The sequence below is a fragment of the Leiobunum rupestre genome, chromosome 7, assembly GCF_980474605.1.
Source record: "Leiobunum rupestre chromosome 7, qqLeiRupe1.1.hap1, whole genome shotgun sequence".
In the NCBI taxonomy this organism is placed as follows: Eukaryota; Metazoa; Arthropoda; class Arachnida; order Opiliones; family Sclerosomatidae; genus Leiobunum; species Leiobunum rupestre.
The window spans coordinates 22240604-22264313 of record NC_143390.1 but is presented as its reverse complement, the minus strand read 5'-3'; positions in this window follow the sequence as shown (position 1 = coordinate 22264313).

Below are 23710 nucleotides of genomic sequence, written 5' to 3'. Positions count from 1 at the left end.
ATTCTATTTCAATTAAACCAAAATTTCGTACTCTATTAAATACGCTTCCGATAAAGCTGAATGTCTAATTTTCAATGAAGCGTAACAAGTGGCGGTGGTTCTGTGGTAGAACGTCCGCCTGTCAAGCAGGAGGTCTCGGGTTCAAATCCCGCCCGATGCGATCGCAAATTGATACTAAGACGAATACCGTAAACAATTGGTGGAAACCCTGCCATTGGACGTTGAGAGGTAGCATTACACTCAGCACTCGGTCCGTCCCAAAAGTCAATAAGGAGTTGGAGAATACGCACCCATAACAAACGTAGCGACGGTGAGCGTTAACGAAAAAAAAACAAAAACTCAACGCAATCGCAAATTTATCCGTTAACGCTTACCGTCACACGGTGGTTTTGCCAACCTTTAAACTGCTAAAACGGTTGTTCGACTGCGTACGCAGTGATTACCCTTTGCCCCGAAAATGCGAACGCGTTCGCAGGCCATACACACCCACACACACGCTGGTTGTATAACCTCTCCTAGGGTACAAAGTCCCCTCGGAGAGGTAAAAATGCATAGCATTTGGTGAAAAACACAACGGGATAGCCAGTCATAATATTGACTTTGAACAAGGAGTAATAGTTGCGCGGGAACAAAATTATTTTAAGGCCAATTAAACTTAGATAAGGGTAAGATATGCATAAACAATATTGGGGGGAGTTAAAAACTAAAATAAATTGTAATAATTTATTATAAACACCCGAAAGCTCGCAATATTTTAAAGGAAAAGTCCAGGTTGGGTAAAACTTGGGTCTATTTGAAAGATCATGTTTAAATATACTAAAAAATATCAGTCGCAAAATTGTATCTTTTTTTAATGACGATAAATTAATTTTTAAACGAGCGAAATTTACCGCCAAGCGAGCTGCCATTGTCTTTAGCCTTCCCTCCGCAGACCGCACGCGGAGCAAGCGCGCGCGGGGAACAGAGCGCTGTTAAAGCCTGTTATAGCGCGAGCAGCGCGTGATTAAAGTCCTAAAACGTCGCTTGGCGGTAAATTTCGCTCGTTTAAAAATTAATTTATCGTCATTAAAAAAAGATACAATTTTACGACTGATATTTTTGAGTTTATTTAAACATGATCTTTCAAATAGACCCAAGTTTTACCAAACCTGGACTTTTCCTTTAACTATTATAAATAAATGAAAAGAGACTTAAAACGGGTTTAAAATTCACAATTTATTTATTTAAAAAATCCAACGTTTCGGAGGAACTGTTCCTCCTTCTTCAGCTGGATTTTTACAAGTCTGACAGTATTAAATAAATAAATTGTGAATTTTAAAACCGTTTTAAGTCTCTTTTCATTTAGTTTTTCACAATGTGCTTCTCTTCACTTCTATTATAAATAAAATATGTACCAACCATGTCTTATATATTTTTTTGTAAGCGTTAGACGTTTCTTCTCTACATTTTCTACAGTTGTATATTTAACGGAATCTCTAGCTCATAAGGCCTAAGGCGGTGCCTTGGGTATTAGCCAGCTGATTATTATTATTAAAGGGACTTTCAAGAGACCCTCTAGTCAATTTAAAATAAGTCATTCGGTCGCCGTTCGTTGTGAAGCCAAAGTTACGACCGAATGACGTATTTCAAATCGACTAGGTCTTTCTTGAAAGTCCCTTTAATCTAACAGTATTGTACGGTGTTTCTTCACCCTTCTTATCGCTCATGAACCGAGTACACGCTATTTCATTTTTGATAAAATACTAAGGCATGGACATATCGCGAATGGTATTACCTAAAACGTTTGTTCGAAGTCATTTAGTCGTTTAGCTAGCCCTTGTTTAATTAGAATTTCAATAAAACAACCATTTTCAACAATTTGGTCATTGGAAATCTTATGGAAAAACAACATGGGAGGGGATTAGTAGACCTTCATTTCACTTGAAACTCTCTAAAGGGAAAAGTTACTATGGGCTTTCGTTTTGCCATGACACCCGAAAATGTTTATGACACCTAAAAATGATAATTTTCCCATTTAAAAAAGCATGGGAATTTCAGATATTTTAAAAAATATTTCGAAAAATTTAATATTTATTGTAAACAAATCTAAACTTCAAATTTATAAATATGTTTATAAATTTAACTAAAATTGGATAAATTTGAGTAAAATTGGGTAAATATGAGTTATGTTTTATAAATGTTAACAAATAAAAAATACAGCTTAATGGGAAATATTGAATATGTTTAATACATTGGATAAAATTAGGTAAAAAAGATGAAATTGGGTCAATTGAGTGAAATTTGGAAAGTTAACAATTTTGGATTTTTTCAGGTTAAATTAGTTAAATTAAGATACATTTTTAAAATTTCAAGCATTTTATTTAAATTAGTTGAATTTGTGTGAAATCCAATAAAATTGTGGAAATGGATAAAATTACATAACCTTTGGAAATTTGGGTTTATACCAAGAATGTATTTATTTATACTCAGGGAGAATGAATATGTCGAGACTATCGACGGACACGTTGAGGCCCTAACCCCGTCACGCTAAGGGGGGGGGGGGATAGGAGGCGGTCTTTTTGCGTCCTCGCAGCAGCGTTAATCGCGTCGAAAAACGTAATTTTTAAGAACCAATGAGATTGCAGTATTATTTGATTTTATTAAAGCGGGGGAGCATACCGGGGGCCCCAACGCAATAAATTTGCAAAATTTCAACTAATTAAGGTAATTTCAAGCAAAAGTGAGCAAATTATAGAAAATTTATTAAATAAGGAAAAAAATTATAATCAAGTATAAATAAGTAAATTAAAAATAATTTGGATAATTTTAAGTATTTTGGGTAAATTAAAAAAAACTGCTATATAAGATGTCCTTCTAAAATTATTTTTGTCCATTTGATCGAATTCTAAGTTATTGACCACCGGAAAAGCAGTTCCCACTTGATCAAAATGAAATGATCGACAAATTGCGGTTTTATTTTTTCTTGGTGTATATAACATTTTAATTATCTGAAAACCAAAATTAATTCGTAAAATAAACCCTACCCAACCCAACCCCAACCTAGCTTAACCCAACCTAACCCAACCTAACCGAACCTAAACGAACCTAAACCAACTTCACCCCACGTAACCCAAACTAACCAAACCTAACTAAACCCAACCTAACCAAACTGAACCCAACTTAACTCAACCTAACCAAACTTAACCCAACTTAACTCAACCTAGCCCAGCCTAGCCCAACCTAACCCAACTTAACTCAACCTAGCCCAGCCTAGCCCAACCTAACTCAACCTAACCTAACCTAATCGGATTGCCGACAAACTGATATTGAGTAGCCATTATTTCAAAATTAAAATTAATAAGCTGCAACTATTGTCACTTTTGTCGATCAAATGGTCCCCTTCAAAAAACGTGTCGATAAAATGAAACCTCAGTGTCTATCAAAAGGACCCCTCGTCGATCATTTGGAAATCGGTCAAATGAGACCATGCCGGTTAAAATAGATGAAATTTAAATTGTTTGGTTCTAGTAAAACAGTTAAATTCAAAATAAATTAAGGAAAAATTAAGTATTTTAGACGGAGTCAAGGAATGTAGGATAAATTTTAAGAAATTGGTTGTTTGTTATTTTTATTATTTTTGTTTTTTAAGTGTTTAAAATTTCCTACATATTATTTAAATTTAACTAATTAAACGGAATAATCCTTGAAAATTGGGACTTCGCGAAAACCAAATTGACAGTGCTGTGATACATGGTAATTTATCGCATTTACCGAAATGTCCTCATAGCTGTTACCGAAACTTATTCATATAAATCCAAATTTGTGGGCCGAATCCCATTTTATCGAATTTTGGCTGGGAATATTTTTGTGAGCGATTTTACCTAACATAAGTAAACTTTACGTATAATGCTTGAAATTTTCCAATTTTTATTAAAAAATAAATAATTAAAAGTGAATAAACCCAAATTGTGTAACTTTACCCAATTTTCTCAAACTTTGATTATCAAAAATGCTTGATATATTCAAAATTTACTTGTATTTGCTTTATTTTTCTGGTGTAAACCCAAGTTTCAAAAGTGTATCAAATTTTATCCATTTTCTCAATTTTATTGGATTTTATCCAAATTTACCTAATTCCAGCAATATATATGCTTGAAATTTTCCAAATTTATCTTAATTTAACTAATTTAACCTGAAAAAACCAAAATTGTTAATTTTCCAAATTTTACCCAATTGACCCAATTTCATCTGTTTTACCTAATTGTATCCAATGTATTCAAAATATTTATTAGATATTTCCAAAATTTTCCTTAAATTAATCTCATTTACCCAATTTTACTCACATTTATCCAATTTTAGTTAAATTTACCCAAATATTTATAAATTTGAAGTTTAGATTTTCAACAAAAAATTATTATTATTAAGTTTTTAAAAATTGCGTGCTCTTCCTTCAACCCAAAAACCTGTTTACGGCTGCGGCACTGGTTCCGTTCGTTTTCGTTTTACCTGTCTACAAAAATGAAGTTTATTACTCTGCCTTATTAAGATCTCCGCATGTTGGCTAAAATAAACTACAAATTCGATAATCGCCTTCGTTGCTATAGAAACGATGAGAGTCCAGCTATTTTTATTTCGCGTCTAAATTGGAAAGTGCGAACACAATTTTTCTTCCGTTAGAACTAATCGATTATATGAGACACGTCAGCATCCTTTCACGGGTTTCTCCAATATTATAAAGTCTATACGGCCTTCTTTCATAAGACTTCAGGAAGAAAGCTAAAACGAAGCGTTTATTGTCGGTGGACAGTATGGCGACGGCTATTTGAAGGCGCTCGTACGGTTTTCAGTGAAACAACTTGAACGGACAGACATAAATAACAGATTGAACCGACACCTGAAAGCGGTGTCACTTTATAGAAAGCCCCAAAAAATATTTTGTAGACCTAATTCTAGTTCTTTTCGCTTAGAAGAAGTGGCGATAGTTTTTGGGCGAGCGGCGAAAGAGGACGGGAAATGCACGCGGTGGTTTCCATCATCCATCACAAGTTAAAAGAGAGAGAGATGGTTTCCTCTGGCGTGCCTCCTACAAATAGCTTTTCCCCGACGTACATTGATATTAAGAATCATAATTTAGCCGATATTTAGAGAACACTTTGCGAATAGAAGTAGTGTGATCTGTTACCTTCCTCTAATTGAGGTCGTATGAAAGTAATCCTATCGTTTGTAACAAAGACTATGACAAGCATAGATGCTGAAAATCCCTCGTTCTTCGAATTGAAATTGGAATTTAAATAAATTTACTGTATAAATTCGAGTTTATATATTTTAAATATTTTTGTATTAACTTTGTCAGATCAAAGGCTAGAAAATATGCCTTTAGTATCCGATCCCAAATATTTTCTCTTTAAACCCTTTGAATTGGCAGCCGAACAGTTCTGTATATTCACTTCTACCTAAAACACAGGGGTGTTGCGTATGTTCGAATTGCTTTTCGGTCAAAAAAAACCCCCGAATTTAAAATATTTGAGCGCCAACTTCACGACACATATAGGTTTACAGTAGCGTGGAAAATATTTTGGATCTAAGTTAACGGCTTTTTACCTCCCCACTCACAAGGAGACATCCCGACGTGTAACCCACCGATTTTGTTCAAACTCGGGGGATCCTGCAAAGATGAAAGCTACGCGGGAGGGTAAATGATGCAAGATCTACAGGGGGCTTGGGGAAGGCAGGAATCGAGTCTAGGAATCACGGATACACAGTCCGGGCTTGAATAAGCCGGGTTTATCCGTTTCCATTGGATTCCAATTTAAAAAAATTCACAATTTTGCGGAACATGTCAACTTGGCACCCATCTTTTGCCTTAGTTAGACCTTACAAAACATAATTTCAATAAGTATTGTTTTAATGTTAATTTCCTGGCCGAACCTTTTTTCGACACTGACATTCTCGACAAGCTTAGCTCCGACGTGAACTTGCACTCGAAATGAGAAGCGGGTTATCGCGCTTGGTAGTAGTAGAATTAGCCTGGGGCATATTTAGACACTAGAGGGCTCTGTGCTGAGAACTAAACTAAGGGTACTGTGATATTCAGTAACTTATTACAATAATATTATTTATAATCTGCAATAGCAGCTATAGATGACGCTAGTATAACATGGTGTCAGAAATAGGAATCTAGTCCACATACGTTGAGAAAAATTATATCAGTCGTATAAGTTCTATATAAAATCATTGGAGGACGGAGTGGGAAAACAAGGCTTAGTTTTGACTACAAAGCGGCGAAGTGTACCTGTGCTTTGTAAACTTCAGGCAGGCTACTACGTTCAGTTCAAATTCCAACTATGACGAATACACCGACACCAGCGGCAACAGCCAACATATCAGGTCCTTCCACCTGAACAGTATAATTTTGCAACTCCGGGATTGGCGTCTGGTTTGAGTGGGAAACCGGATGAGGAACAAGTCAACGCTTTGATATATATGATAGGCGATCAAGCGGAAGGCATTTTTCTTTCATTTGGGCTCTCTGCTGCTGATATAAAAGTTTATAAGATGGTTATCGACAAATTTGAATAACATTTTGTCATCCGAAAGAATATAGTATTTGAACGCGCGACATTTAATTAACGGAACAGGTGAGGGTAATGGTCCAATTGCGCAGTTCTCATTTGCGCAGTTCCCATTAGCGCACATGCAATTGCGCGGTTTTAACTTGTGCAGTTTCCCATTTTCGCAGTTTTCCATTGGCGCGTTTCTACACTTGCGCAGATATTTTTAATTTGCACGGTTTTCTCATTTGAAAAAGGTATTTCGTGTCGTTTTTTTGTCTTAACTTTGTATATCCAGCTGAACTGCTAGTGTATGTTTTATGTTCGGTCGTGCTGTAAATACCAATAATTTTCATGTTTTCCTACGGTTAAACATTAATCGTTGAACTATTCTCTACTAGGGTATATATGTTTAGTCGAACAGAAAATCGTAGTTTATCGGCCTATAAGTTAAGATGGAAATGTAGTAACCGTTACGCTGTGAATAAGTTTCTCGTTTCGAAGGAATAAATGTAGCTGGTAACAATTGCATTAGACCCAATTTAGCTGTATTTTGGAGAGGTTAAGCTTATATTCAGGTGGAAAATTCAGCATTCTAAGCGGGACCAGGGATAAAAATGTGCGCTTTCATATTTCTCAGGGGACAAGAATAATTTGGTGGTAAAAGTGCGTTTTTTTTGAGGAAATCAACAGTCTAAGTTGAAATGGGTTAAACCTACCCTCAAATAAGCTGAAGCTACCCGAAAATTAGTAAATTCGTTGTAATCGTTTTTTTTTATTTCAAATTCAAAAAATTCCTTTTTATTGTTTGTTATTTACAGTTTTTTATCATTTGATCAATTAATTATCTGGTTTTATGTTCGGAAATAGGTTTGTTTACAAACATTGGTTTTTTATATACCATATATATTGAAACGTTTCCTGTAGTTTTGTTCACTGTAATATTATCTCTGACACGAAGATGTTTTTCACTAGCAAAGGAAAAGAGGCCTTTAAGTTTAAAATTCGCTGGAGGTGTTTATCTAAAGGATGGTTATGGACGGATGTTAATTATCCCATTCGACCGAATAATTTAATGGAAAGGCTCCATTCAATCTAAAAATAGCATTCCCATTCAACAAAGTATTTTCGAGACCGCGCAAATGGGAACCGCCGAAATGGAAACTGCGCATACGAGAAGGTGAACACGTAGAAGAATATATCACTGCAATTTACGCGTTAGCGGAAACAGGACACAATGGAGCTCTCCGTGACGAGATAATCCGAGATAGAATTATTGTAGGGGTGCGAGATAAAGTCCTCTCTGAAAAAATGCAATTGGATAAAACTATGACACTGGACAAGGCTATGGCTAATGCTCGTCAAAACGAGGAAGTTAAACGCCAATAAGAATTATTACATGGAGGTCAGTCTGAATCCAAGAATGCCAATGTCAATAAAATAAGCTCAAAGTACAAGCCTACAGTAAACGCAAACAAGAAATCTGGATCTGATAATACAAATTATCGTCAAGGGCACTCTGTTGAAAATTAGAGTTATGATAACTCTAGAAATACTCAAAAACAAAATTGCTCTAAATGTGGTAAACAGTGGCATGCACTATTGTAAACGCAAGGGGCTTTTTTCGAGGGAATGTTTCAAGAAAAAAAATCTGTTCGTGAAGTTACCGAAGAGGTGGACGATGTTTTCATGGGTGCAATTATAGAGTTGAGTGACGATTCTAATATGTATATGGGTGAATAATAATAATAATAATAATAATCAGCTAGGCTAATACCCATGGCACCACCTTTGGCCTAAGTCATCATCAAGCGATTTTTAAAGCCATTGATTCAGGTGGCCGGGTTACAATGCGTAGGAGGGTGGTAGCAAGCCCTGCATGCCACACGATCGAGCCAACAGCTCCCTACACTAACTATTACCGTTAACCTCAACAAGTAATGGGACATAAAAAAAGTTACGAAAATCAATAATCAGAAGCTGTGGCTAGTAGATATTCAAATTAAAGGATCAGCAATAACGTTCAAAATCGATACTGGAGCTGAAGTGAAGTAAGTGACAATAGCTGCACGGCTCAATTTACGGAAAAATATTGTACAGGCTCAGCTCAGACTTAGGTAAAACGACTTACCCAGAGATGAGCACTTTTTGGCCTATCTATCTCCTCTCAAAATCATCAAGATGGAGCCAATATCACTATCACCATCAATTTTTTTTCAAACCCTGCAATGTTTAAATATCAATTTAAAATCAAAGATGAGTAACTTTTCTCGATCAATTTTATTCCTCTCAAAATTTTTAATATAACGCCACTATCACTATTCCGATCAATTTTTCTATCAACACAAATCCGTGAAATCACAACCAATCAATTTTTTACGGTATTCTGAAACATTTCAAACTCAATTTTTTTTTGTATAGAATTTTTTGGGTTAAAAATCGTATCAAAATTTATAGAATTATATGGTATATTTCTGAAATTGATCAAAAAAGTATCAGATTCAAAAAAGATATGATAGTGCCCATCTTTGAACTCACCTCGGTCTCATTTGTTTTACATTTTTTTTCTTGTCTCGTCTCGAGCTCAAATTTCTTAAGTTAACAAATTTGGGCTCGTCTCGGGCTCTTCTGACCTAAACAATTCGTTTAGGACTCGTCTCAGACTAGTGCTCGGAATAAATATTAGGGGGCTCACTCGTTTTGAGTCATCGAATCAACACAAATTTTATGGCACAGTACAAACAAATATAATGGCTCAGTACAAAATAAATGGCTGCATGTTTTTGTAGTTGTTTTGTGAGTAAAGGGGATTTTTTACTAACACGCATCCGCCAATAAAATGGACAGCTTACCAGAATTATCTTCCAGTTTTAGAAGCCACAAAATAGGATTTTTTATTTAAAAAATAAGTATTATTTGCTTAACCCCGAATACGCTATTCAAAAATAGCAATTGAAAACGGTATGAATGCTGCTTTATTTAAATCAGTTCACACAATTTTTAGAAAAGGCAGGATACGTGACAATGAAATTGCAAGCTTTAAGCCATTAACTTGTCTCCTACGGCATTGCTGTAGTTTCGTCCATTCGCTTTTGGTTTCCCCTTCGTGTACTATCTGGTTTATCTCGTAAATACCCTCTTCTTAAGAAACTAACTACTACTGTAGTTTAGAAAAATAAATAAACTTACCAAATACAAGCCTAAGCTGCCGATTATTATTATTTTTTTTTGAAACACACAAATCGGTGTCGACCCAAGGCCTTAGACACCAGCACACAATAACTGTAAGCTGCCGCTTAAGTGATAAAAATCGCGAAATGGGTGGTTAAAAACGACCTTTTTCAAAAATAAACGTGGGTTACGTGGGTGCAAAGTTCGCATGACTCGGGTCATTCAATTTAACAGCCAATAGAATTTGGTTCAGTCAATTATATTTAGGGGTGGACGATTATTTATGATTTCTGAACAAATAGAATTTCGAGACGCGAAATAACCCAAGACCAGTCTCAAGCTCATGCTTATTCACTTGGGCTCGACAATAAGAACTCTAACGATAGGTGATAGGTCTCTACTCGGGCAAAACCATTAAGGGTCTCGTCTCAGCTCATAAATTAGACAATATATTTCTTGGTCTCGGTTCGTACTCAAAATAGTCTTATGTTTTTTAATGGGACTCATATCGGGCTCAAAAATTAACTCGAATATTTAAGGACTCGGTCTCAAACTCACAAATTGGCTTAAAATTGAGACGAGCCCGTGCAGCTATGGAAGTGACTGCTATTCCAGAATCTATAAATAGGAATAGTCTAGGAAAATATCAAATTCAGAAGCCAAACAGACGACTTTTGGACCAGCCAAGTCACAACTTCAATTTCTCGGAATTTTCGAGGCTAAACTAACATTCAATGGAAATGTTATGTAGACAAACAGTTAAGAAACTATTCGAAATTTCAACGTGTTCTCAAGTAAACCCACATCAGACTATTCCGCTGGGCACTATTGGGGTACCACAAATATATACATAATGATTTTGTATAGCATGACACACAGGGTGTTTCAAAAGGTTCTGCGAAAATTTTAAGGAATTGTAGGGGGTGAGTTGAGAAGTATGCCTGTTGTTTTCCCATTTCCCTACAATGAGTTAAAAGAGCGCCAGAGAGCTTCAAAGTGTGGTCTACTAGCCCCTGGAAGTAGGTTCGACTGACTTTTGTGTACTACAAGGTTGAGTCGTCTTTAAAAAGATAATTAAGTATTGTTTCATAAGTTTCTGTCAGTCCCTCATTCAACGTACCGTCCTCCCACAACAGAGACTGCATTCCTACGTTTAACCTTGCCAGTTGCAAGTTCATATGGAAGAGAATAGGGATCTTCCTTTCGACACAGAGGAGCAGAATTTATTCCGAAACTCCTACTTGAAGGAACTAATAAGACTCTATACTCTCGCTGGAGACACAAGAAGTCATGTTTATAGCGTTCCCTCACTAGAGGATCCATAGTCACCGGCATTTGTTTACGAGCAGTACAAACTAATTTACTTTTCTTACTAAGGCCCTCGTTCCACCAGGGCGCTGAATTATAGGTCTTAGTATTAGACCGGTGTCTTATATAATTCTTACTGGCATTATTAAAAATTCCCTCGATAGAAGAGGCTACAGTATCAATCTGATCCCTAGTTACAAGTGCGCTTCCCCTGAGAGCCCCAAGAGACAAATCGACCTGGTCGCGAAAACGATCCAGATCCTTAAGTCAAACAATTCTTCACTCTGTACAATGGTAGGAGTGGCGATGTTAAAAAGAATGAAATTATGATAACTATTGCTGAAACATGCCAGTCATTAATAATGTTAAAAACGTTCATAGTTGAGATAGCTAAATCTATTCAGCTATTGCCATTAGTACTTGAAAATGTTGGATCTGAACCTGAATCATTCAGCACGACCAGGTCTAAAAACTCCACAAAATCAACACAAGCAGCACCTCTAGGACAATTGTCCCTCGAGCCCCAGAGGGTATGATGAGAATTGAAATCACCACCAATTATTATTTTACGCTCTGCGAATTTACTCAAGAGTTCCTTGGGGAGGTATAGAAAACACTATGAGATAAAAATAATTAACCTATACACAGGTGCCGTCAAGCTTTATTTATTTGTTAATTACTTATAAGACACGGGTCGTGTTCCTTACAATAAATATCTTTGTTTACTAGTTTATTGGATGTAATTACTTATAGACAGTACATAAAATATAACAGGTACGTTCAGTATCTAGTAAACGTAAAATCAAAGTTGAATGAAAAATAAATCAACGCTCCACCGTTGAGAATCGGGACGTCTCAATTTGACAAACGACAAAACCCAAATTAAAATAAAGCTCAACGCTCTTTTAACTCTTCACTGCGACGTTGAATTTGTTGAGCAACCGTTGAGAATCGTGGCGTCCGTACCAGAGTACGAAAAGTCGTTCAACAACTTTCAACGGTTCAACACTGACTCGTTGCTGAACGTACACCATGATTGCGCAATAGCTCTGAAAATAAGTTCGGTGACAGTTTCTCCAAATTGACATCCTTATCGATAGTATGTTATGATTAGACCACCCTTCAAAAAAAAACCTGGGCGGAAGCGGCTAGCGCTACCTGGTAACAGATACGGAGATTTTATACTTAAATAAAAATCGTCTGCAGCAGATTAAGATTTGTTATTTTTCGAAAAGCATGTCTAACTGGTTATGCTAGAGTTGGTTAATTTATTTTTAATTGATATTATATTCCGAGTTAGATATTTATAGAAAGGTTAGTGGTCAGATACATATTTAGTAGATTAGCCACTGAAATATGTATTTTTTAAATTGAAAAGTTACGTTGAGAAGGGCCAGCAAATGTTTAGAAAATGCTAAATCGAAGCACAATGCTAAATCACTTTTCGTTTTTAATAAATGTTCAATTTTGTTAATGAAATCGAACTTTACAGACCCAGGCAGTCTTGTTAAGTCTAAATCATTGCCAAATGCAGGGCAGGTTCTCCGGCCCCCTGGATTATCTACAAATTCAAGAAATATATTATCCCAAGACCACAACTGGACACTAGCTGAAAGCATATTCACTGTCATGGGCTTTAGATTTGTTGTTATTTGGAAAGCCTGTTTAAAGACCGAAAACTAAGTGGATTTCTACCTCTCTAATTTTGTACTTGATTTTTTGATGAGTGACCATTAGGACAATCTCTTTTATTGATGCTTATTATGTATATTCAATTCAAAAACAATCTGAGCCGTACGTTAATCGGCGTACGCTGTCTTTCCCCATGAAATTAACAATTTCAAGTATGTGGGAGTCAAATTCCACATGAAATTAACAAGTTCAGGTATGTGGGAGTCAAATTCCTCATGAAATTAACAAGTTCAGGTATGTGGGAGTCAAATTCCACATGAAATTAACAAGTTCAGGTATGTGGGAGTCAAATTCCACATGAAATTAACAAGTTCAGGTATGTGGGAGTCAAATTCCACATGAAATTAACAAGTTCAGGTATGTGGGAGTCAAATTCCACATGAAATTAACAAGTTCAGGTATGTGGGAGTCAAATTCCTCATGAAATTAACAAGTTCAGGTATGTGGGAGTCAAATTCCACATGAAATTAACAAGTTCAGGTATGTGGGAGTCAAATTCCTCATGAAATTAACAAGTTCAGGTATGTGGGAGTCAAATTCCACATGAAATTAACAAGTTCAGGTATGTGGGAGTCAAATTCCACATGAAATTAACAAGTTCAGGTATGTGGGAGTCAAATTCCACATGAAATTAACAAGTTCAGGTATGTGGGAGTCAAATTCCTCATGAAATTAACAAGTTCAGGTATGTGGGAGTCAAATTCCACATGAAATTAACAAGTTCAGGTATGTGGGAGTCAAATTCCACATGAAATTAACAAGTTCAGGTATGTGGGAGTCAAATTCCACATGAAATTAACAAGTTCAGATATGTGGGAGTCAAATTCCACATGAAATTAACAAGTTCAGGTATGTGGGAGTCAAATTCCTCATGAAATTAACAAGTTCAGGTATGTAGGAGTCAAATTCCACATGAAATTAACAAGTTTAGGTATGTGGGAGTCAAATTCCACATGAAATTAACAAGTTCAGGTATGTGGGAGTCAAATTCCACATGAAATTAACAAGTTCAGGTATGTGGGAGTCAAATTCCACATTAAATTAACAAGTTCAGGTATGTGGGAGCCAAATTCCACATTAAATTAACAAGTTCAGGTATGTGGGAGTCAAATTCCACATTAAATTAACAAGTTCAGGTATGTGGGAGTCAAATTCCACATTAAATTAACAAGTTCAGGTATGTGGGAGTCAAATTCCACATTAAATTAACAAGTTCAGGTATGTGGGAGTCAAATTCCACATTAAATTAACAAGTTCAGGTATGTGGGAGTCAAATTCCACATTAAATTAACAAGTTCAGGTATGTGGGAGTCAAATTCCACATTAAATTAACAAGTTCAGGTATGTGGGAGTCAAATTCCACATGAGAAAATGGAATCTCTTTTCTGGGCCTTAAAAAATGGTTGTGCCAAAGAGAGTTAATTTATTGTATACTTTCAAATTATATTACATTCAGTGTTGGGAATATTTGTCCAAGAGCAGCTCAGGTCACTCACCGCTCGCACTTGCTAGCCTAATATCCGCTCACGCTCACGAATTTTTGAGCGGTAAAATCGGCGCTGCTCTCATTTTCGTTTCGTGCTCTTTTAAAACAACATTTTGCCGATCAATTTCGCTCATAATAACAAAAGCGCTCACATTGAGAGGAGCGGTGCCAATCACTGCGTACGTTGTTGTTTACTTTGTTCATTTTCACAAAAGTTCCTTTTTGTTCAAGATACTGCAGTTTCATTTTTTTTAAATAAATAAAATTTTAAAATCTCTCTTTTCGCTCTTTTTTGAGCGGTAAAATAAGCGCTCCTCTCTTTTCGCTCTTTTTTGAGCCAGCCATAAAGGATTCGAACCCACCGAGGGACGGGATGTGTCTGGATGGCACACGAACCACGCCGAACTAGGTAATGCAAATAATACTGGGTTAAAATCCCAGACAATGTAATGTAACAGATGGGTTCTTTTTATATTAAATTGAACATAATGGACAAATTTTAACTTCTGTAACTGAGGGCTGCTGATTTGGAAAATTTACTTCTTGTTTTGTCATTATTTTCAGCAAATCGGAAAAATAAAAAATTGTAACTTTTTAAGGGTTTTTAATGTTTTTAACTTTTTATCGATATAAAATGTCTAATATCAGTAAACATACTACAAAACATTAATAGTGTTACATTGTTAATCAGTTTAAACTAGTCTAGAGGTTTAGTTTTACTTTAAGATTCGAAAAAATGAGGCGAAAATTCCGCTTAATTTAAATTTGCAAACAATATATTAGACTAATTATAGGTTGTAAACACTTTTTTTCCGGAAAAATACGGAAAATTAATTAAATTAATTACGCAAGCCAACTACATCCAGTGTACTAGCATTCCGGGGGGAAACGGAGAAGAGCTAGATACGTTCCAAAACGCCTCATAACGTGTTAAATTTGTACTTACTTTAATTTAAAAAGATTGTCATGTTTTTCAAAAATATATGTTATGACCGGTAGGTGATAGTCGAAAACTACCAATGAAAAAGCTGTAAAGCAAACTTGAAAACGTACAAGTGAAGTTGGTTCGGTCGAAAATACCGACTTTCGACAAAGTTATAAGGTCATCAAAAATAGTAAGTTCGTCATAGCAGGCAATACCCATCGTCAAAAATGTTGTAAATTTACTTAGTGTGAGCCTAATTTGTGTCTTATCAGCATTACACATTTCATTGAGTTCGTATGAAATCAAAGGTTATCAGTACATAAAATATAACATGGTGTCAGAAGTTGAGAAAAATTATATCAGTCGTGTAAGTTCTACTTAAAAACTTTGGAGGTCAGCGTGGGAAGTCAAGGTAGTTTTGACAACAAAGCAGCGAAGTGTACCTGTGCTTTGTAAACTTCAGGCAGGCTACTACGTTCAGTTCAAAGGCCAACTATGACGAATACACCGACACCAGCGGCAACATATCAAGTCCTTCCACCTGACGGTATAATTTTGCTACTCCGGGCGAATGACCGAAATGGAAGCGCCGTTTTGAACGTTTTCGATTTGCGTCTGGTTTAAGTTTGAAACCGGATGAGGAACAAGTCAACGCTTTGATATATATGATTGGCGATCAAGCGGAAGACATTTTTCTTTCATTTGGGCTCTCTGCTCTGATCACAAGGTTTATTAGATGGTTGTTGAATAATTTGAATCACATTTTGTCATCCCAGGGGCGTAGTAACCGGGAGGGGCAGGGGGGGGCAATGCCCCTCCCTATAATTTTGCTGGGAGGGGCAACTAATGTTATTGCCCCCTCCAACTTTTTGGTCCTTTGAAATCTTCAAATGGCTCAAATTCTCATTTTAAAAGCATATACAGCTTATAGAACCTCACTGTGTTTAAATTTCAGTCTTTTCCCGCCAATTTACATAGTGGTAAAAAGTACACATGCATTCGGAGAAGCTACACTCCATTAAAAATTCAAAACCATTCTCCAGACCCGTTTCCGTTTCTCTTTGCCCCCTCCAACTTCTAGAACGTTCCTATGCCCCTGTGTCATCCGGAAGATTGTATTATTAATTTACGGAACCAAGTGAGCACGTAGAATAATATATCAGTGTACTTTAGCCGAAACAGGTGGCTATGGAGCTTTCCGTGACGAGATGATCAAATATAGAATTATTGTAGGGGTGCGAGATAAAGTCCTCTCTGAAAAAATGCAATTGGATAAAACTATGACACTGGACAAAGCTATGGCTAATACTCGTCAAAACGAGGAAGTTAAACGCCAATAAGAATTATTACATGGAGGTCAGTCTGAATCCAAGAATGCCAATGTCAATAAAATAAGCTCCAAGTACAAGCCTAAAGTAAACGCAAACAAGAAATCTGGATCTGATAATACAAATTCTCGTCAAGGGCACTGTTGAAAATAAGAGTTATGATAACTCTAGAAATACTCAAAAACAAAATGGCTCTAAATGCGGTAAACAGTGACATGCACCAGAGACATGCCCAGCTAGAAATTCAACCTGTCACTATTGTAAACGCAAGGGGCTTTTTTCGAGGGAATGTTTCAAGAAAAAGAAAACTGTTCGTGAAGTTACCGAAGAGGGGGACGATGTTTTCATGGGTGCAAATTGGGCAATTATAGAGTTGAGTGACGATTCTAATATGTACATTGGTGACGTAACGGTACATAAACAAAGTGACGGAAACCAATAAACAGAAGCGGTGGCTAGTAGATATTCAAATTAATGGATCAGCAATAACGTTCAAAATCGATACTGGAGCTGAAGTGACTGCTATTCCGGAATCTATATATAGGAATAGCCGAGGAATATATCGATTACAGAAGCCAAACAGACGGCTTTTGGACCAGCCAAGTCACAACTTCAATGTCTCGGAATGCTCGAGGCTGAACTAACATTCAATGGAAATGTTATGCGAGAGAAAATCTATGTCATAAGAGATCTTGAGAAACTATTACTGAGTTTGATAGCTAGTGAAACCTTAAACGAATAATTACGGGACGGCTCACGCCCACGATTTTACGCTACGAACTTTGATTCGACCGCATGGTTACTCTTTCTCGCGATTGGCGGCGCGCAGGAAAAACGGGGCAACTTCATCATAGGCTGTTTTCGTTACGTGCTAGAGTTAAACGTTTCCGTAGTCTGCTAAAAAATCACAAACAGTTTTCTCGTTAGAATGGGATACTTCTTGATGAACTGGGTTGGGATTCTCAGGGGTCGGTCCGTTGTCTTCAATAAAATATTCGAAGAAATGTAAGTAGGTATCACTTGATTCACGTTAAAATCTTTTCCGTTAAGCCACGACAGCCAAGTTTTACATCTTTCTAGTGACCTTTTAGGCTTAAACCAAGGACAAAATGAACTCCTACCATATGATTACGATGATAATATCGAGAGTTGCTTTAACAACTTTTCACTATGCTATATTTATTCCTCATACTGTTTACTGAAAGTACTGAACTAAATTACTAAATCACAATAACAAGAGCTTGTTTATAAAGCATCAAATAACCGAGGCCCTAACTGCGCAGTTTAAACGTAAATACAGACGCTCCCTTTCACCGCAGCGTCAAAATAAAACATCGAAAAGTTGTAGTAGATGGCGCTACCTATTATGCTCCAGTAAAACCCCCGTTTTTTTGCCCACTTTAACCGCCCAGTTGCTTCAAAGTTGGTTCTACCATAGACGAAGAACGAGTTTACCCGTTCTTCGTCTATGGTTTAGGCTATCTTACTGCTGGAAATATCATGAAAATCAGTGTGACAATAGTTTAGGTTTAGTTCTCGGCACAGAGCCCGCTAGTGTCTAAATATTACCAAGGCATATTAGGGTGTATATTTTACCATTGGCAAAGGTGGGCGAAGTTGGAAAACATCAGAGTCATAGGAATTTTCTAAGATATTTGATATGTTGTGGTCCATATCCATTAATATTTAATATCATAATATAACCATAATAATATTTATATAATAGTAATTTGTACAGAGCCAGCACGATTATCTCTTCGGGGCAATGCGGGTAAGGTAATATGTGATCGGAGTGTATGGAATCTAGGAGCAACAAACACAAGGAGAACGCAGCTAGCCTTTAAACACGCTAATGAAGGGTTGTGTACGATTTTCATTGGACGAGCGTCACGAGCCTTTACGCTGAATGTTTTACGGGCGGGGGGGGGTGGGGAAGAAAATTTCAGAATTTTCCCCTTCCGACGGCAGCAGGCGCTAAAGCGTCTAGCCAATGAAAAATGTACACAAGAAAATCCACGACCTTTGACGGGTTGCGTTCTCCTTGTGTGGGGTGCTGTGTTTGTTGCTCCTAGATGGAATAGCTCTTTCTATAAAATAATATATACGAATACATGTATAAAAAGTGTTATTTTTGGAGCGGGCGCTTCCTAATATTTCCGTGTAGAGGGTCTCGTGCGTTTTCGCGTGAGCTCAACAAAAACAAAAATATGCGCGCGCTTTCTAACTTTAACTGCACGATGAATCTAACGTAATCACGTGACCTCTCGTATTTTATACAAAGAGCTATTCTGATACCAACATGCAATAAATTACTACTCAATTTTAGAACTACCTAGTGTTGTACGTCGGAAAATTTTAATTAATCACATGTTCCAATAGTTTTTGGACCAGTGTTGCCAAAAGGGATTTTTAAGCGAAAATCATTGATTTGGTGGGATTTTTGGCCTGAATTTTTGTAAAAGCACTATTTCCAGAAATTCATAAACCGAAAATATCAGACTTCTATAATCACAATAACCATAATATTAAATCTCTTGCAATTTTAAAAATACTGCTCATTTAAGCGTACGTTTCAATCAAAGAAGATGGTAAAATGACTTAACAAAACATTTCCTATAGATTTTTTATATAAATTATTAGTAATTTTTATTTATTTTTTTTCCTGCGCTGGCCTACGAAACTTTTGGGAGGGGGCGTGGCTAAAAACGTGTAGGGGGTTTGGCTGGAAATTTTGGAACTGGACTGTGGGAATTTCGCTCGTCAAACATTGGCAACACTGTTTTGGACGGGCACGAGGCTCGAATTTGCAATAAATTGAGGGGCCCCAATAACTAAATTCACATTTCGTATCTTAAACCTGCTATGCTATGGCGTACTTGACGAATGCAGAATATGCCGCTATGCAGCTTATGTTAGGCCTCGCTCAGAGAAATGCGGTGGAAGCGCGGCGCTTGTATCAGAAGTACTTTCCTCAAAGACAGCTTCCAATTCACCCAACGTTCACGGAGGTTGACAGACGCTTAAACGCACTCTCGCCAGCTGAATTTTCTCACATAGGTAGCTTTTAGTTCTTTGATGAAAAAGAGATGGCGATGGAGTCTATCGCGACTCATGCTACGAGCTATTCCAATCTCACTTCAATCTTTATTGTGAAAGTCGAACCTTAGAGTAAAAGTATATGTGGGAAGGAATGAACTATATGCCCCAAAGAGTTAGAAATCAGTCACTCCAGGGGGCTGAAAATCCTCTCTCCGCAACCTTTGGCTGTACAGCGTAGTTAGAGAAACCTCAGCTACTCTCATTGCCGTTACTATCTAATGGGAAAAATTGAAAGAAAATAAGTAGTCCCGAACTCGACGCTAACACCAATTTTGAGCTTGCGAGAGTGCGTTTAAGAGAAACTGGAAAAATAAAACCCACGGGATCGACCTGCTACTGCCTACTGCAGAAGGAGACGTTCCAGAAGACGTGGATGAACAAGTTCTTTGAGGACGATCCTACGACAAGTACGAGGCAACTTGTACGTCAATTACGAGTCGACCATGTACTAGTGTGACGTATCCTTCGAAGACACCAGTACCACCCATTTGCAAAAGGTTCAATCTTTAAATGAGATCGATTATCTAAGACGAGTCGAATTTTGTCAGTGGTTTCAAGAGTAGACTAACGACGTCCATTAGTTAAGTACGCTCCTAAATTCTGACGAGGCTAATTTTTTCCGTGACGGAATCTTCAATTTACATAAACGCGACAACCGTTAGATCACATCAAGTGCAGTTTAGTATCAACGTCTGGTTCGTAAGTGTTGGCGATATAAAAAAAGCAAGCTTTCTTTGTCAGGTGTCAACAGGCGACGACAGGGGCGTATTAATCATTAGGCACAGTAGGCACGTGCCTAGGGCGCCACTTTTCTAGGGGCGCCAATATTCTGATATCGTTTTTCCATTTTCTCAAACGTTTTGTTCAAAATTAGACAGACTAATGTAGTAAAACGAAGAAACTGTAAAACAGGTCACATTTAATCATTCTTCGGCGAATTTATTAAAAATATCGCTGAAATATCGTCACATTGGACGGACAGTAATCTTGTTGCACAATTATCCAAACGCTAAAAAATACGATAATGGTCCGATCCAAGGTTAAGGTTCTCCGTTGAAGTTAGTAAGTTATATTTTTTAAAATGGTTTTTAATTTTCAAAACAAAACCTGAAATCAACAGCTAGTTTGGATTTGGGGCGATAAAATTTTATGTGCCTAGGGGCGCCGTCAGTGTTAATCCGCCCCTGGGCGACGATATCGCTGGCCATGACGGTGGAGGGTTACGATTACGTCAGCTAGGCTACTAATCAGCTAGGCTAATACGCAAGGCACCACCTTAGGCCTAAGTCATCAATCGACGTTTCAAGCCATTAATTCAGGTGGCCCCCGCTGTGTATTTATTTACGGTACGGGGGTATTTAAATCTTAAGTGTGTGTTGGCCGAACGATACGTGGTAGACGAAAAGTTTGTTTGTTTTTCATGACCAAATATTTCAGTGACGAGATGTCCGAATTCCACCATACCAATTCCATTATTGGTTTTCGAGTATGCTCTACAACTTGCTTATTGAAACTTTTCGTCTACCACGTATCGTTCAAAACTAACACTTCTAAAACCGTGAAAAATTTCACGATTGTTCTGAAATTTACGAATAACAACGATCTCCCTCGAGAGAGTACATACTGAAAATTTCACATTTCCAGAAAGTATAGTTTTTGAGAAAAATGCATCGGCCGATGAAATGCAGACCCCCTGTATATAAAAATATACGCATTAAATATTTCGATTATTTCTCTACAATGGGACTTAAAAATTATATACAATATACATAATATATACAATCCTTATTTAAAATATACATCTATCTATATAATAAGGATTTTTAGGAGCTCTTGGTACGTTGGGCGTTAGTTCGTAGTTCGTTCGTTCGTCGTTCGAGCTTTTGCCTCAACACTCTGAAAAGCAACACGGTACGGTGCGGGCTGCGGGCGCTATCCCTCATCACCCCTTGTTTCCCTTTCGCCTTATTCTGGTGGTTGGGGAGGGGGCACAAATAACTTTATATGATTAATTAATGCGTCTCGAAACACACAACTAGCTGAGATTTTAATTTGATACCTATTAATTTATATCCTGTTTACTTAATCTATACAAGACGGAATCATATTATTATTATTATTATTATTATTATTATTATTATTCAGTAGACAAGGGGGTTTTCGAAGTCGTAACTTTGACTGTACTACATTTTCACCCCCTACTCGACCCCCTCTTAACAATCGCGTACTTAGACCGCCCTTTGTCGAATTTCTGGCTATACAGTGTTGGGTAGAAAACTTTAATTTCGGAATTTAACAAAATACTGAATACTCAAACGATAAAGTATTTAAAGTAAAATACTAAATATTCCTACAGTAAAGTATTTAAAATAGAATACTAAATACCCACAAAATTAATTATTTAAAATAAATAAAATACTTTATTTTAGTATTTTAAAATACTAAAATACTCAAAATACTGTGATTTCTTGAAAAGCAGAAAAAATGAAAGACTTCGAAAGATTGGAAATATTCCACTTTTATGCGCGATCTAAAAGACAGATTGTTTCGGTAAGTCTCGAGTCCTCGCTACTCCAACGCCACCACGGCCGATAAGCGGAATATTTCACGAGTTTGTGCGTGAGTATGAATTAGGCGTATTTCTTCCGCTTGATGGTGTTGTATGGAGACTATTTAATGGATAAAGTATTTTTGCTAATAAATATTAGGATTTTGTTCAAAATACTAAATACATTTCTTTAAAGTATTTGAAATAAAATACAAAACACTGAAAAAGTGTTTGAAAAAAATTTCTAAATACTGAAAAAGTATTTAAAATACTACCCAACACTTACTATGTAAGTTAATGTTTAATTTAATCTTCCTTTTGCACTAGAAACAAGACGTTTCTAATGCAGTTACATGCGTTTTTATTAACTTTAGTTTCCCTTAAGATATAGTAGTCAGATATAATAAAAACAAATTTCAGAACAATTTTCGTACCTTGGCCTCAAATGCTCTGTAATATGAAAAGCAGCGTAAAAAATCAAATTATACAGCTTGAATTTAATTATGTTCATCATATAATAAACCATATTTAATATCATGGATTCGTCAAAGCCATTGAACTTTTGGAAGCAGCGTGTAGTTACCCTGCCAAATTAGCATATTGGTTGAACTCTTAGCATATTCCTATAATTCCATTCAACTGGACTAATACCACTAAATTTGAAAAAAATATCAAAGATCAAGATATATTACTTGATTAAAGTGAAGCCGACAATACCTTTAACCCATGTGGCTGTGGGAATCAGAGAATTCATAAGAGCTTATGAAGCCATTCTCTTGGTCGGAGTAGTGGCGTACTCTATTTTAATTATGGTTGTGAGGATACGAAATCTTTTCAAAAAGTCTGGAAAACGTATCTCCAACAAAGTATTGGAGACATGACATTGTAAGGACAAGACACAATTCTTGTAAAGTTCCGAAAAATATTGACAATATACAAGACCATTAAACTACTCTATAAAATGTTAAGCCTTTGGCCAAACAAGCGTGTTCATGGTCTTTGAACAAATTCGAAAGTCTTAAGTAAATCTGTAACTGTTAGCGTAATTTTCCAGAGTGGTTGTTTTAGTTCCGCGTTCGTAAAGATAGTCAGGGCCGGCGTGATGCGGGTGCAAAGGGTGCGGTCGCACCCGGCCCCGCGCTAGCTAGAATTTAAGGGGCCCCGCAAATTTTCATTTATATTAGAAAATAAATGATTTTGACAACCATTTTTTTTCATATTCAAATAAATTGTGGTATCATTTCACTTATTTTATTATGCATCTAAAATTTCTAAGAAAGCATTAAACGAAGCGGGTGACTATTTTTGTAATAAACCGGCCCCGCAGCGTAGTTTCTCGGTTTTTCACACTTTCAAGCATTTAACGGGAAATTCCTGGAAAATCCAGTTATAGATAAGGTAACAAAAATGCAGGTGTCCAATGTTCATTTCCAATATCCAATATATGGGAAGAAGGTATACGAGCGGCGCAGAAAAGAAAGCATGAAGAAATTGCCGATAAAGAGAAGGATGTGCCTTCAAAATATTTCGAAAAAAGGAATTGTACTGGCACACATAAGCCATTTCGATTGTGATAATAATAAACCAAACCTTTATTTGAAGCTCTGCAATTTTTAAATGTTT